Here is a 17,636-nt window from a genome sequence, read left to right as displayed (position 1 = left end):
CTTCATATATTTCCACATTAATACAAAGAAGCCAAGTACTGTCAAGTTTAGGTTAGTACTTAGGCTCTGTTGTTTATTGATGTGGTGCATCAATGGCACATTGATTGAAGAATCAATCTGTGCCTCTTCACATAACTATACTTTATGGCCTTTTTAAATTTTTTTTAAATTCACATTCAGCTATACTTAAAATTGTACAAAATTCCAACTCTTAACATTTCCTACTGCAAAATAAGAATTAATAATTCTGGGAGACAATTTACCTTGATATCTTAGATTGGTGTTTCAATTTATTTTTCCAAAAATCTCAGGTAATTTAAGCTTAGATCTTTATTTTAAATTATCACATCACTTGAAATAAATGGCTAAGCAAGTAGGTCTTTCCATCTCTTGCCGTTATTAGTTGTTCTTTTTTCCTTCTTCAGTGTTGAATCTATTTCCTCAGGATCTCTTCCAAAGTCTGTTGGCAAATGAAGAGTATTTGGCCTTTCTTTTCTCTGACCATCTGGAACCCATACCAAGGCTTGATTTAGGATCTGTGCCTCCTGCATGCTGCATATGTGGCCAAACCACAATAATCATATTTTCTCTATTAATCCACTTACTGGTGGAAACAATGTCCCTTCTACCTCTAAAACCTTTCTTTGTATTTATAATCAAGTGCATCAAATTCTACTTCTAGTGTTACTGACAACTTCTTGGCATTCATGCAATCTATAAGTGTTGACAGCACAGTGGTTGTATACATATGGACCTTTATTTGCCGATTTAAGAGTAGATATTTTCGAACCATGTCATGCTTATGAAAAACGTATGCTATCTTTGCTGTGCATATTAGTTCAAATATGTTGTCGACTACCACAAAGAAAGTTTCATAAATAGTTAACTATAAGAAATATTCTTAACTCAATAAGCAATGCAGCACAATGCATAATTAGGCTACAATGCTGATTGTGTGACTGTAAGAGTAGGGGAGTTAAATACAAAAAGAGAAATACGAGGAAAGATGCCCAAACAGCTGACTGTACACAATGTTCAGCCTGGCTATCTCCAATGATGTGGGGCATCTCCTTTATCAATGATATCAATACAAGCCTCTTTTACTGGTGCACATATTTGCAGAGAGGCAAATCCTCCTCCTGTTTTCATAATCTTCATTCTGTTGTGTGCCAGCTTCTCCTGCAAGGTAAATGGATTCATTTGTGTTTGAGATGTCACTGGTAGATTAACATGCTAAGAAGAAAAGGTAACAATAGTGAGGCCAGCAGCAAACATGAGTGCAGGAGGTTCAGTGAACTGTTCCTTGTTTACTTGAGGTGAATCATGGGGATTCATGAATCATAGGAAGGATTGCTGGGGATTGAGCTAGTGCTGCGGCTGAATACTTCAGACATTTTTACCTCTATCATTGCTTGTTAACTAATTTATTTTAGCATTCATTGCCCATTGGAAGAGATCATTCTTCCAGCTGTTCATTTGATCTTTGACCAATTCTATCACTGTATCTGAGAAACTTGAAGCTCTTGTTCAAGACATCCATTCTGTTTCTTCCTGATATTGATGTCCACCACTATCTTCTGAGAAAAGTACTGCCTCCTTAAAGTACTGCAGGCTACCTTTAAAGTCAGTGGATTTCTCATCTTCTTAATTAGAAAGCTGCCTATAGACAGCATTCCTTGTTTAATATAAATTAGAACTAACCGTGAAAAAGCATAAAACTCATGCAGATTCCTTTGGCAGAGGGTGCATTTGACCCACCTATTGCATCTGGTTAATGTTGGATAAACATACCACAGAAGCTATACTTATGCCTTCAGTTGCATAATAGGGACCCAAATGCAATGTTACTGTTATAAAACAGAAATACTGACTATGATGTCTGAAATATGAATTCTGACATGAAAGATTTATCACTCCTGTAGCACATGGCAGTGCACTTGCAATACTTTACTTGCTCTAAGGAAGCAAATTATTTTGTTCACGGCAAACTTTACCATGTATTTTAATTTATAGAATTCATTAAGATACAAAGTGAAAACTTCATACAAGAGCTTCCAATCAGTGTTAAAGTCTTTGCATTCATAGCTGACACTGCCTGCAAGAGTGTTTTTTTGCTTCTATACAATTCTACATCTAGGTATACTGCATCTACGCCTGTGGAGAAGACAGCTTTGATGGATTGAATGGTCTCTTATTTCATTCTATTTATTATGGGATCTCAAAGGGATCTCACATCCTGTTCCTTAAAATTCTGCTGATGAGAACCATCCACACTGGTCCATCAATTCTGTTAGACTCAGGACAAAATAACAAAACAGAACTTGCTTATTTAAAATAACAGAGGAATAAATTGGTAGTAATTGTTAATGAATTGTAAATGGTTTTAATACAGAACACACTCCTTTTTACTTCAAAAACAAAACTGATGCTTTGTGAGTGGAAAAAAATAAATACTAAATCTTAGCTGACAGAATAATGTGAAAACGACAAAAGAAGTCTGTCACAATTTTGAGGTTTGTCACAGAATACTTTTCACTCCACCTTATACTGTCTCTTAAATCAGTTTATTTGCATTATGTATAAGCATAACTTTCAATTGTGGAAATATAATTGTATAAAAGTGGTAAAATTGAGGCACATCAATGTTGCATTGTTCTCAGAATGATCAGGAACTTCAAATCTTTTCAAAATTTTCATCTTACAGCTTTATGAAGAACATTTTGTAATTTGAGGAACACAATTCTGACAAAATAATCTCGATTTACATAAGTGAAGTTACAATGCTTTCAATAATTACTCTTACAGCTTGATGATACTAAAATTGGATGTGGAGTGGAGACCAAAGAAGTTTACTCCTGAAGACAATGGGATCTGATCAGATGGGCCAATGGACCAAGGTGTGGCAGATGGAGTTTAATTTAGATAAATGTGAGATGCTGCATTTTGGAAAGGCAAATCATGGCAGAACTTATACACTTCATACACTTCAAGTAAAGTATTGCAAGTGCACTGCCATGTGCTACAGGAGTGATAAATGTTTCATGTCAGAATTCATATTTCAGACATCATAGTCAGTATTTCTGTTTTATAACAGTAACATTGCATTTGGGTCTCCATTATGCAACTGAAGGCATAAGTATAGCTTCTGGAGAATGTTGCTGAACAAAGAGACCTTGGAATGCAGGTTCATAGTTCCCTGGATGTGGAGTCACATGTAGATAGGTTAGTGAAGAAGGCATTTGGTATGCTTGCCTTTATTGATCAGTGCATTGAGTATAAGAGGTGGGAAGTCATGTTGCAGCTCTACAGGACATTGGTTTGGCCACTTTTGGAATTTTGCATGCAATTCTGGTCTCCCTCCTATAGGAAGGATGTTGTGAAACTTGAAACAGTACAGAAAAGGTTTAAGAGGATATTGTCAGGGCTGGAAGGGTTTAAAAAATAGGCGAGAGGCTATATAGACTGGGGCCATTTTCTCTGGAGCGTCAGAGGCTGAGGGGTGGCCTTATAAAATCATGAGCGGTATGGATAGATAGACAATGTGTTTTCCCCAGGGTGGGGGATTCCAAAACTAGAGGGCATAGGTTTAAGATGAGAGAGGAAAGCTTTAAAAGGCACCTAAGGGGAAACTTTTTTACACAGAAAGTGGTGTGTGTATGGAATGGGCTGCCAGAGGAGGTGGTGGAGGCTGGTACAATTAGAATGTCTAAAGGACATTTGGGTAAGTTTATGAACAGAAAGGATTTAGAGGGATTTGGGCTAAATGCTGGCAAATGGGACTAGATTAATTTGGACGGCATGGACCAGTTGGACTGAAGGGTCTGTTACTTTGCTATATATCTTTATAATTCTATGACTTGATAACTTAGTTTAGTCATGGATCATTTGCAAATTTTATTTAGGGTTAAGGTTTGATTTAAAAAGCTGATCTGATCAAACACAAACTAAATTATATGGAATGTCAAAGATAATTAGCGCAAGTAAATTGTTGTATCTGTTATTGCGTTCTGACCGGTAAATAGAATTTATGTTTCATACCAACTTACTGGTCATTTACTATCAAGAGTTACCAGGTGCTAATCCATCAATTAATATTGTACTATTACCTATTTTGTTGTAAAATAATTCTGTGTACACTCTGCAAGAAATTGGCAAATCTCCCTGAAACCTTCAGCTTAATTCCCTGGTGACATCTTTTAAAAGTTGGAAGGCACAGACTTGGGCTGACTTTGACTTCAGATTTCTTTTCCTTCCAAAATGTCTAGCCTCTGTTCAGTAACCTGTCAGACAATCCAGATCAGATTGGGAATGCGTGTGAGAATTGCAGATGAGACTAAAACCTAAAAATTTTTACACCACCGTTGTGTTTAAGAACTAGACAGGTTTCTAACTTTCTCCATTTGTTTCCATTTCCTTCATTTTTAATAACACAGAGTAACTTCTGTTTCACATTTTTATTATTTTCCATGGTTTCTATTAATAGAACTTAAGTATAGCTGAGAAAAAACACATATATTTAAGATTTTCATATTGCTTTCAAAGGGATATTTCAGAAGAATTCAAATTCAAGACAAAAATCAGTAGGCAAACAGTAATAGCAAAGAGTGTTGATTGGATTGCAAATAAATTTTGATTGGGAGTGCCATTGCCTTAGAGAATGCATCTACAAATGATGATTGACAGTTAACAACTAGGTTTTAAAAGAAATTTTAAATCAAGCAAGTTGAGTCTGTTTGGTCAGGGCAGTGCCCTGAGAAATGAACTGCAACTAGTGTTGATTGTCATTGTTTTAGAAGGATTTGAATACTGTCACTTCTATTAAAAGAGAGATTTCTATCAACCCAAAGTTTAGTTTATGCATTTTGTACGTATATATACTGATTAATGTACCAAATTCCCATACAAATTTGCAAGACATATTGACAGTCAATGTATTAATTAAAAATAAAATATTTACATTTCATAATAGAATAATATTAGTTGTTTGGAGTTTAATGTTGGTATAGACAGTACTTTATTTCTTTAAGAAAGTTGTTGCTGAAAAATATCATTAAAATAAACCGATATTAAAATAGAAAAAAAAGATGAATAGTGAAGATTTCTTTCAACATTGCATACTTCATAAATTAGAAGGATATATGATTGAAAACCAAAGATGCAAATGAAACAGTACTTTGCTTGTATAGGAATGCCCTAACCAAGTGATATATTGGATTTATCGGCATTCATTTTTGCTTTCTCAAGAGAAGATCATTTTTGTAAAAGCATACTTATGAGAAATAACCTATTCTTTAATATGTCAAAAAAACATTTTAGTATATTACAGAATAGAACAAAACAAACTTAAAAGTTTGGCTGTACAATATGTATCATACTTTTTTTACATTTCATGATTTTGATCTTTTTAATCTGATCTTAAACTTTCATAATATATTTCATACACAAAACACTGAGCTGTTTATGTACACCTGGCATATGTTATTAAACGATGATCTCCACAAGGGTTCTGCTTTGTACAGTGTTTATTTCAAACAATTCTAATACTGTGAGCTAACCCATGATATCTGGCAAAAAAGCCACATATCTTTGTATTTAAAGACCAAGATCACAGAATGCGCTGACACGATCCTGATTTAGAAAAAGTAAATTCTATGAAATAGCTTGCAAATGTTTGACTTTTCTGAAAAATAATCAGTAATAATTGTATGTTTTTTTTCACTCCATTAGAAATGTTAACTGAGTAAATAATTCAGAATTTATTAATCATTATTAATATTTATGCTAATAAAATAAGTAAGTTTTAGTATTATCAGTACTTTTTGAAACAGGCAAAATAAATTAGCTGTATTCTCAACTCATTTCTGGATTGCACTTTGGAACTGATATGTGCCTCATCAATAATCTGTCGAATGTTGTGGCCAATATAACTTTGTTTGTATCCCTTTTTTATTACTGGGTCAATCAAATACATATTGTTCGTATCATCTAATCATGCACAGTTAATATTTCCAAGAATAAATGAGGCAGCTATCATACCAATCATGATATGATCATACATCCACAGAAAAGAGATTCATTATTATATTTCTTCCCTTCTAGCAGAGAAGTTTGAATATAATGACAGAACCAATTCGGAATTCCAAGTAGTGCAAACATCTTTCAATTCTTTTGATTGTACAAAACATCTGGTCCACAAAATAGCAAAATTGCTCTATCAGATAAATAAAAGTTAAATAATTGTACAAAAGATAATACAAAAGATTATAATGACCAAACACAACTAAGCATTTAAAAAGCTCAGATTTTAAGATGCAAGAACTACTTGAATATCAACATTACCCAACTTTTCTAAAAGCTTAATACAAGTTTCACTTTAGTTGGACTACACAGTCCCTATTCTATTTATCCTTCTATTGATTCCATTCCCATCATATACTGATAACCATGAACAATCACAAGTGGAACGTTTTGAGAAGCAGAGGACCACAATAAGCCTTTCCTAAATTGATTATTTGACATCAGGTACCAGTCAATGTTACATTATCTGATGTGCTCACAGTATTTGATCTGAAAGGTAATTTAAAATGTTAGTACATCTCATTCAAAAGCCAACTCATAATTAGGCAAATAAATTTTGATGAAGCTAAAAATGGGTTTATATTTTACTCAATATTCTATTAAACTAGATAGCTGGGATAACAAATCATCTGCAGTATGCTATAAAGCATTAAAACAAAGAAGGGTGGTGGTAACATCAAAAACCTGCATCTAAAATGACTTCTCACTATTTTCTGCTTCTTGCTAGCTGAAATTATGTGAATCTGATTGACAATTATATCAGGATTTATTTAACTAAATCAAGCAAGGGAAAATCTTACCTTGTATATGTTATAAACCAAGTACATAATTACGAACATATGAACAGACAAATTTAGAGCAGGAGTAACCCACTCTACCCCTTGAGGCTGCTCCACTTTCAATAAAATCTGTTCTGTTACTTCAATTCCTGCTTAACCCCAATAACCTTTTAGTTCTTTGCTTATTAAGAATCTACCTACCTCTGACTTAAAAATACTTAAAAACTCTGCTTCATGTCTTTGGGGAAGAGATTTCCAAAGACTCATGACCTTTTATGAAAGAAAATTTCTCCTTGACTCTGTCTTAAATGGGAAATTCCTTATTTTGAAACAATGCACCAGAATCCTGTCAGAATCCTTTGAGTTCTGGAATATTTCACCCAATGCCTCCACTATCTCTGTAGCAACTTCCTCTAAAACCCTTGGATGCAGGCCATCAGATCCTGACAACATGTCTGTCTTCAGTCCCATTAATTTGTCAAATAGTTTGCCAGTTGTGATATATACCATTATGAGACCTTTCCTTCCATTAGCACTTCACTTATCTGATATGTTTGCAATATTTACAGTTTCCTCCACGATGAAGATCCACGTAAAATATTAGTTTAAATTATTTCCTTGCTCTCCATTTTTTAAGTCCCCAGTTTCATCATCCAAGGTTCCATAATCATCTTACCTGCTCACTTTCTACACTGTACCTGTAGTAGCTCTTGCAATTTATTTTATATTTCTTAGGAGAAAGTGAGGACTGCAGATGCTGGAGGAGGAAGAGAGCTCCTAAAGAAGGGCTTATGCCCGAAACATTGATTCTCCTGTTCCTTGGATGCTGTCTGACCTGCTGCACTTTTCCAGCAACACATTTTTCAATTTTATATTTCTTGCCAATTTACATTCATAATCAATTTTAACCCTTTTTATTAGCTTTTTAGTCATCTTCTGTTGATTTTAAAGCCCCAATCCTCTGACCAATTGCTAGTTTTTGCTGCTTTGTAATGCATTATTTTTTGGTTGGATACTCTCCTTGACCTCTTTTGTTAACTATATTGCTAATTCTTATCAAGTCCTACTTTTTACTGTTTTTTTTGCTGATGAGTATCATGTAATATCTGATTAAATATCTGCCACTGCTCACCGCCTAACTATCTGCTATTTTGTCTATTTTTCAACTCAACTTAAACAAATCCTTTTCATGCATTTGTAATTGCCATGTTAAAGCCAAAGGCATTGGTTTGAAAAGTAATTTACTTTCTCTCAAATGAAATTTGAAATTCTACCATGGTGTGATTACTATCCCCCTAGAGGACCTTTAACTATGAAATCTCTGGTTAATAATATCACATTACATATTACTAGATCCTATGGTTGTAGCTTGTTACCAGGTGGATTATGCAATGTGCTGCTCTAAAACACAATGCCTGATACACTGTACAAAGTTAACTGCCATGTTACACTTGCCCATTAGACTTCTGCCAATATGCAGATTAAAGTCATCCAAGACTATTATAATACCCATCCTGCCTAACTCATTATTTCCCTGTTTATACAGGGAAGGGCCTGTTTCCACACTGTAAAGTAATCTAATCTATACATTGCCCTAAGTGAGGCAACTTTTCATGTGGTTATATATGACTCCCACCCATGACCTATTTTCCTTGCATCTATATCACTAATGGCAAATTCCAAGATCCAAGACTATGTGCTGAGAGATGCACTAAATCTTGGGGCAGCTGCTGCCCAAGGCACAATGGGGAAAGGCCACTGACTAAGGTTTTTCTGCCAAAATATAACAAGGATCTATTAAATTTTGAAATATCCTTGTAGCCTTCCTCAGAATGTAAGTAGCTTCCTTTCATACTTAGAAAATGTCTTTCTGTCACAATTGGATTGAAGTTCTCATGATGAATGTCAAACTTCCTCTGTATTTTCTGTAAAGTTTGGACTGAGCTACTTTGGACCTTTTGTATTCATCATTGATAACTTATGAATAAAGGATATTTTTACCAAAAGAAATGAGTAGCCCTAGTGCTGTGGTCACTTTGCTCATTCACTCTGTGGGCCTCACTCTCATCCAATCAAGTTGAAAGAACCTCAAACCTTTGGACAATTGCAAAGCCTGCATTCCTGTTTTCAGAGTCCCCTTACCTAGTTCCCTCCCTGCTATATCCTCTTTTTTCTGGACAGGGTGACCAAATCTGAAGACCTGTACCTGAGAGGTGTGGCTGCCTCCTCGAATGAAGTATCTAGGTAACTCTGGAAGAGTTCCAATGGACTGGAGGGTAGCTAATATAACCCCACTCTTTAACAAAAGGTTGAGAGAGAGAAAATCGGGAATTATAGGCCTGACATCAGTGGTGAGGTTAATGCTGGAGTCAGTTATAAAAGATGTAATAATTCAGCATTTGGAAAGTAGTGATACAATCAGTCCTAGTCAGCATGGATTTACTGAAGCGAAATCATGCTTGACAAATCTTCTGGAATTATTTCAGGATGTGACCAGTAGAGTACACAAAAGTAAGCCACTAGATGTTGTGCATCCGGACATTCAAAAGGCTTTTGACAAGAGTTTTGAGAAGATTTGTAGCTCAGGTTGAGGTTTTGAGTGTAGGTTTGCTTGCTGAGCTGGAAAGTTCATTTCCAGATGTTTCATTACCCTACTAGGTAACATCTTCAGTTGGCCTCAGGCGAAGCAATGCTGAAAATTCCTACTTTCTATTTATATGTTTGGGTTTCTTTGGGTTGGTGATGTCATTTCCTGTGATGATGTTATTTCCTAGGGTGAAGTCAATTCCTGTTCCTTTTCTCAGGGGGTGGTAGATGGGTTCTAACTCGATGTGTTTGTTGACAGAGTTCTGGTTGGAATGCCATGCTTCTTGGAATTCTCGTGCTTGTCTTTGTTTGGCTTGTCCTAGGATGGATGTGCTGTCCCAGTCGAAGTGGTGTCCTTTCTTATCTGTTTGTGAGGATACTAGTGAGAGAGGGTCATGTCTTTTTGTGGCTAGTTGGTGTTCATGTATCCTGGTGGCTAATGTTCTGCCTATTTGTCCAATGTAATGTTTGTTACAGTCCTTTCATGGTATTTTGTAAATGACATTAGTTTTGCTTGTTGTCTTTATAGGGTCTTTCAAGTTCATTAGCTGCTGTTTTAGTGTGTTGGTGGGTTTGTGGGCTACCATGATGCCAAGGGGTCTGAGTAGTCTGGCAGTCATTTCCGAGATGTCTTTGATGTAGGGGAGAGTGGCTAGGGTTTCTGGACGTGTTTTGTCTGCTTGCTTGGGTTTGTCGCTGAGAAATCGGTAGACTGTGTTCATTAGGTACCCATTCTTTTTGAATACACAGTATAGTTGATTTTCCTATGCTCTGCGTAGTTCCTCTGTGCTGCAGAGAGTGGTGGCTCATTGAAATAATGTTCTGATGCAGCTTCGTTTGTGGGTGTTGGGATGATTGCTTCTGTAGTTCAATATTTGGTGCGTATATGTTGTTTTCCTGGAGACGCTGGTTTGAAGTTCCCCATTGGCTGTTCGCTCTACTGTGACATCTAGGAATGGCGGTTTATCGTTGTTTTCCTCCTCTTTAGTGAATTTTATGCCAGTAAGGGTATTATTGATAGTCTTGAAGGTTTCCTCTAATTTGTTTCATTTAGTGATGGCAAAGGTGTCACACAGCTTGGGTTAGATGGTTGACAGAGCTATTTGTTCATGTCTCTGCATTACTGCCTCTGCTAAGAACCCTGATATCGGAGATCCCATGGGTGTTCCTTTGGTTTGTCTGTAGGTTTTGTCGTTGAAGGTGAAGTGTGTGGTAAGGTATAGGTCCACTAACTTGATGATACTGTCCTTGTTGATGAAGTTAGTTGTGTTTGGTGTTATGTGTCTTTGGGTCTTCTAATAGTGTAGTCAGCATTTCCTTGGCCAAGTTAATGTTGATTGATGTAAACAGGGCCGTTGCATCAAAGAAGACCATCATTTCATCCTCTTCTATCTGCAACCTTCAAGGCCATCAATAGTACCCTTACTGGCATAAAATTCACTAAAGAGGAGAAAAACAACAACAAACTGCCATTCCTAGATGTCACAGTAGAGCGAACAGCCGATGGTGAGCTTCAAACCAGCGTCTACAGGAAAACAACACATACAGACCAAATATTGAACTACAGAAGCAATCATCCCAACACCCACAAACGAAGCTGCATCAGAACATTATTTCAATGAGCCAACACACACTGCAGCACAGAGGAACTACGCAGAACAGAGGAAAATCAACCAGACCGTGTATTCAAAAAGAATGGGTACCCAGTCAGCAACAAACCCAAACAAGCAGACAAAACACGTCCAGAAACCCTAGCCACTCTCCCCTACATCAAAGATATCTCGAAAATGACTGCCAGACTACTCAGACCCTTGGCATCATGGTAGCCCACAAACCCACCAACACACCAAAACAGCAGCTAATGAACTTGAAAGACCCTATACAGACAACAAGCAAAACTAATGTCATTTACAAAATACCGTGCAAGGACTGTAACAAATACTCCATTGGACAAACAGGCAGAAAACTAGCTACCAGGATACATGAACACCAACTAGCCACAAAAAGACATGACCCTCGCTCACTAGTATCCTCACATATGGATGAGGAAGGGCACCACTTCGACTGAGACAACACATCCATCCTAGGACAAGCCAAACAAAGACAAGCACGAGAATTCCAAGAAGCATGGCATTCCAACCGGAACTCTGTCAAACAAACACATTGAATTAGACCCCATCTACCACCCCCTGAGAAAAAGACCAGGAATTGACTTCACCCCAGGAAATGACTTCACCACAGGAAATGACATCACCAACCCAAAGAAAATCAAACATATAAATAGAAAGCAGGAAATTTCAGCATTGCTTTGCCTGAGGCTGACTGAAGATGTTACTTAGTAGGGTAACAACATGTCTGGAAATGAACTTTCCAACTCTGCGAGCTTTAGACAAGAGATTAGTAAGGAAACTTAAAGCTCATTGTATTAGAGGTAATGTGTTGACATGGACAGAAGTGGGTGGGGGTGACCTTATTAAGGTTTATAAAATCATAAGTGGCATAGATAGGATAAGTAGACAAAATATTTTCCGAGGGGTCGGGAGTCCAAAACTAGTGAACAGGTTTAAGGTGAGAGGGAAAAGATTTAAAAGGGATCTTTTAAAAGGCATTTTTTTTCATGCAGATGGTGGTGTGTGCATGGAATGGGCTGCCAGAGGAAGTGGTGGAGGCTGGTACAATTACAACATTTAAAAGGTATCTGGATGAGTGTATGAATAGGAAGGATTTAGAGGGGTATGGGCCAAATGCTGGCAAATGGGTCTGGATTAATTTGCAATATCTGGATCGGCATGGATGAGTTGGACTGAAGGGTCTGATTCTGTGCTGTATGTCTTTATGACTCTTTGACTCTATGACCGAGAACTGGTTAGCAGACAGGAAGCAGAGAGTTGGAATAAACATGTCCTTTTCAGAGTGACAGGCAGTAGTGAGTGGAGTGTTATAGGGTTCACTGTTGGGACCCCAACTGTTCACAACATACATTAAAGATTTGGATGAAGGAATTTAATGAAATATTTCCAAATTTGCAGATGACACTAATCTGGGTGGTAGTGTGTGCTGTGAGGAAGATGCTAAGAGGCTGTAGGGTGACTTGGACAGACTGAGTGGGCAGGTACTTGGCAAATGCAATATAATCTGGGTAAATGTGAGGTTATCCATTTTAATTGCAAAAACTGGAAGGCAGATTATCATCTGAACAGTAGCAGTTTAGGAGAAGGTGAGATGCAAGCAAGAAGACCTGGGTGTCATGGTGGAACAGTTGCTGAAGGTCAGCATGTAGGTGCAACAGGTAGTGAGGAAAGCTAATGGCATGCTGGCCTTTATAGCGAGAGGATTTGAGTATTGGAGTAAGGATGCCTTGCTGCAGTTATACTGGGCATTGGTGAGGCCACACCTTGAGTATTGCATACAGTTCTGGTTTCATCATCTGAGGAAGGACATCCTTGTTATTGAGGGAGTCCAGTGAAGATTCACCAGACTGATTCCCAGGATGGCAGGACTGACGTATGAGGAAAAACTGAATTGACTGGGTTTGTTCTTGCTGAAATTTAGAAGAATGAGGGTGGATCTCATAGAAATTTATAAAATCCTGATGGGATTGGACAGACTAGATCTGGGAAGAATATTTCCAATGTTGGGTAAGTCCAGAACCAGTGATCACAGTTTAAGGATAAGGGGTAAATCATTCCGGACTGAAATGAAGAAGAACAAATTCTCTTCCACAGGAAGCTGGACATGGGACTTGCATCTAAAGAAAGTGGGAATGGGATAAAGAGATTGCATGATCAGCCATGATCATAGTGAATGGTGAGTGCAGGCTTGAAGGACCGAATGGCTTACGCCTGTATCAACTTTCGATGTTTCTATGTTTATATTTCTAATATTTCATCTCTGTATTGCATCACGGTGCTTGTGGTTCAATCACCAGCTCATAAATCTGTTTGAACTTCAAAATTTTCTGTTTGTTCTGGATCACAATGTGGAGCTCCCACATTCTGCAACTGGAACACACAAGCTGTCCTGCCATCTTTATTGTGCTTTAATGAATGAATGAACGAATTAATTAATTATTTAATCTAATGTATAATTATATAATTAACTAATTGTCATTTAAATTCATGACTCTTCTCACTGCTCACTCACTGAACTAACCTAAACCTTACAATTTAATAAACTTTACAACTTTAAAGCAGGATGTATTATGAAATCACTCATTTGTCACTTCCCTTCTAGTGGAGTCTCTTACATAGGTATAGGTTATATATATATATATACCTATATATATATATATTTCAGTTGATGGAGAATTTTTCTTTAATTTCAGCACTTTACACACAGTTGCTATCAGTTATTATTCACCAACTAATTAATTCATGGCTTTCATATGATCTCATCTTTTTTTAAAACTCAGCCTATCTTCCTTGTAGGTCTGAAGAAGGATCACTGCACCTGAAATATTGCCGCTGCTTCCTCCGCACAGTTGCAGGCAGACCTGCTGAGTTTCTCCAGCAATTCCTACTTTTGTTTCTTATCTTCCTTGTTTTTGATCTTTCTATCTCCCGCAGATTTATTTCTGTGCATACCCTGCACAGAGCTAAGTGGTGTAGACCATGCTTCCTTGGCTGCGTTAATCCTTCTCTCTGTTCTGTGTATTTGTCCACTTCCCTTCTTGGAGGTAAATGATATTGGCTGTGTATTTCCTGCTGGGAAGCCTCTGTCCAATCCTCCTCCTGAAGGAAAGTGATGTACATTGCATTCTGTTGGTTGCATTTATCCTCCCTCTTCTCTGTGTATCTCCCATCAGTCCACCTCTGTCTGCTCCTCGCCCCTATATATTTGAATTCGACACAACATAAATTATTTGCAATAAAATCACTACTAGTAAAAATGTACAGTTATTCTTCTATTTTTTGTTCATAAATTTAGATTATTAAAGTGTTATGATGAACACATGATAAATTTTTTGATATATTTCATTGTCGACCTTGAATCACTGTGTAAACCATTATTCAGATTTAAGTAATTCAACTAATTATGGCAAAGAAACAATACAAAAGTTTTTTTAAAAATAGTAGATGTGTGCAAACAGTTCAGATGCTCTAAATGTGAAATATAGTGCATTGTGATTGAGATACACAGCAGCTGAGAAACAACTGAATGGAGATAACGGTAAGTGAAGTAATGGAATGTATCATTTCAACACTTGAGTAATTCTGATGACATCTTTAGAGCATGCCTTTCATGTGACATTTATGAGAGTTTTAATGATTATAACTTAACATAGTTGTCATGAAATAATATGCAGCTAATTGCTGGAGAAAATCCATATCGGATTTACTGCCGTGGTTGTTCTCATAAATAAGCACCAACACATCTTTTACTGAAGAAAAAAGACACACGTTCTCAATATCTATATATGTGACAGTTAAATCCACAGTTTATAATAGGACATTCCATAAACTGTTTATTTTTCAATGACAAATAAGTACACGGATTAACAGTTATTGCATAACACATTGTGATAAAAAAAACATTAAGCTTCTCTAAAGCTGCTTGCTTGAGTTAAACAAATTAACTTTTTATGAAACAAAATATTGTGGATTCTGGAAATCTATAATGAAACTAAGAGGTACTGGAAATATTCAGCAATGTTGGGGACATCTATTGAAAAAGAAAGAGTCAAACTTTCTGAACTGAACATTACTCTTCAATACACTGTTTCTCCACAGATGTTGCCAGATCTAGTGAGTATTTCCAACACTTTTTTTTTAATTTTGAATTTAAAACATCTCTACTGCTCTAAACATCCAAGCCCAGGTGTATGCCTGCCCTAGCAACTTTCTGTTTAAAAATTAATTTGTCAATCTATGTTTCTGTTCTTTTTTTTTTGCCTGGCATTCACAATCAGAAAGAAAGGCCAATAACCAGTCAATTTTTGCCAACCATCAGGGACTTTTCAATACAACTGATGTGAAGTATTTTTCACTAGTGAAGCAAGCTGATGGATTGCTTTTGCTTGATCCTTAGGGAAGCATTTTTGATGCCTAACTCATCAGTATTTCATGTGATTCATCTAAGCACTTTCTTTAAAAGAATACTGTAAATATATTTTGCCTTAAAAGCCCAAGATATAAATTCAACTCTTTCTCAGATTCTGCCTGTAGGAAATGGTCACAAAATCTTGCTAAATGTCCAAAACATATCAATGAGAAGCAGAAGCTAAAATGAGGCAATAAAGGAAAGTGACAGATATGAAAATTTCTAATTTAATGTCTTTAATCCATACTTTTAGATATTCATTTTCAATTGTTGACTTTAACTTGGAAAGGCAATGGGGTAGGGCATTAGGAGTGGATTAGCAATCCAGAGTCCAGGTAATGTTCTGGGTTTTGGGTTTCATTTGTGCCATAACAGAGGGTGGAATGTGAATTTGAAACAAAATCTGGCATGAATATAAGAACATAAGATCCAGGAGCAGGAGTAGCTCACCTGACCCATCGAGCCTGCTCTTCAATAAGATCATGGCTGATTTTTTTGTGGACTCAGCTCCACTTACCCGCCCTCTCAGCATAACCCTTAATTCCTTTACTATTCAAAAATCTATCTTTCCTTTAAAAATATTTAACAAAGTCAGCTGAATTGCTTCACTGGGCAGGGAATTCCACAGATTTGGAACCCTTTGGGTTAAGAAGTTCCTTCTCAAATCAGTCTTAAATCTGCTCCCATTAAATTGAAGCTATGCCCCCTAGTTATAGTCCCACTTGCCAGTAGAAACAGCCTCGCTGCTTCTATCTTATCTATTCCCTTCATAATTTTATATGTTTTGATAAGATCCCCCATCATTCTTCTAAATTCCAATGAGTACAGTCCCAATCTACTCAATCTCTCCTCATAAGGCAACCCTCTCAATTCCAGAATCAACCTAGTGAACCTCCTGTGCACCCCCTCCTGTACCATTGCATACTTTCTCAAGTGAGGAAACAGCAACTGTACACTGTGGCCTCACCAGCACCCTATCCAGCTTTATCATAAACTTGCTATTTTTAAACTCCATCCCTCTCTCAATGAAGGACAATATTCTATTTGCCTTCTTAATTGCCTGCTGCATCTGCAAACAAACTTCTTGTGATTGATGCACAAGGACACCCAGGACCCTCTACACAGCAGCATGCTGCAATTGTTTACCATTTAAATAAAAGTCAATTTTGCTGTTATTACAACCAAAATGGGTGACCTTGCATTCACCAACATTGTACTCCATCTGCCAGGCTGTTGCTCACTCACTTAACCTATTTATATCCCACTCCAGACTTTCCTCTGCACACCACTCTACCACTCCATTTTGGTGTCATCTGCAAGCTATGACATATTACACTTGGTCCCCAGCTCTAAATCACCTCTATAAATTGTAAACAATTGTGCTCCCAACACTGATCCCTGAGGCAGAACACTAGCCACTGATCGCCAACCGGAAACATAATCATCGAACCTGACTTGTTGCTTCCTGTTAGTTAACTAATCTTCTATCCATGCTAATATCTTACCCATAATACCATGCACCTTTATCTTATGCAGCAGAATTTTGTCCGGCACCTTGTCAAATGCCTTCTGGAAATCCAGACACACCACATCCACTGGTTCACCATTGTCCAGTGCACTCTTAATATCCTCAAAGAATTCCAGTAAATTAGTTAATTATCCATTGTCTTAATCGTCCATCTACTTCACAAATGCCCTTCTGGAAATGCTATCTACTGTACTTACTTCTTCTGTGTATATCTGATGCCTGTCCCACAGCAATGTGGTTAACTTTTACCTGTCCTGTGAAACAGCCTAGTAAGCCATTCAATTGCATCAACTGCTTAGAAAAAAAAGTAATGAAACCAGGCAGATCAGCCATCATCAACCTAGACACAGAAACCGAGAACGGCAGACTCCAGTCTGTCAACCCTGCAATGTCCTCCTCACTAACATCAGGGGGCTAATGACAGAATTATGTTTCATTGACCAGTCAAGCAACAACCTGACACAGTCATACATGCAGAATCATAGCTTACAGACAATTTTCCAGAAAACATATCACCTAGGTAAGGATTGTCCAGTCAGTAGTATAGATACAGCAAAGATATTGACACAGTGGTATACAGTTGGGAGGGAGTTGTGCTGGAAGTCCTCAACGTTGGCTCTGGATCC

At 37.1% G+C, this 17,636-nt stretch overlaps 1 pseudogene; it reads right to left on the bottom strand.

Moving 5' to 3' along the window:
- Window positions 1-365: 365 nt before the first annotated feature.
- Window positions 366-17,636, bottom strand: part of LOC148149641 (uncharacterized) — a 55,017-nt pseudogene continuing 37,746 nt past the window's right edge.

This window comes from Chiloscyllium plagiosum, unplaced genomic scaffold (assembly GCF_037043375.1).
Source record: "Chiloscyllium plagiosum isolate Xiang-an unplaced genomic scaffold, Cpla_swu_hap1 HiC_scaffold_7, whole genome shotgun sequence".
Lineage (NCBI taxonomy): Eukaryota > Metazoa > Chordata > Chondrichthyes > Orectolobiformes > Hemiscylliidae > Chiloscyllium > Chiloscyllium plagiosum.
Note: the sequence above shows the minus strand (reverse complement) of the source record. Positions and strands in the feature narration are given on the sequence as shown.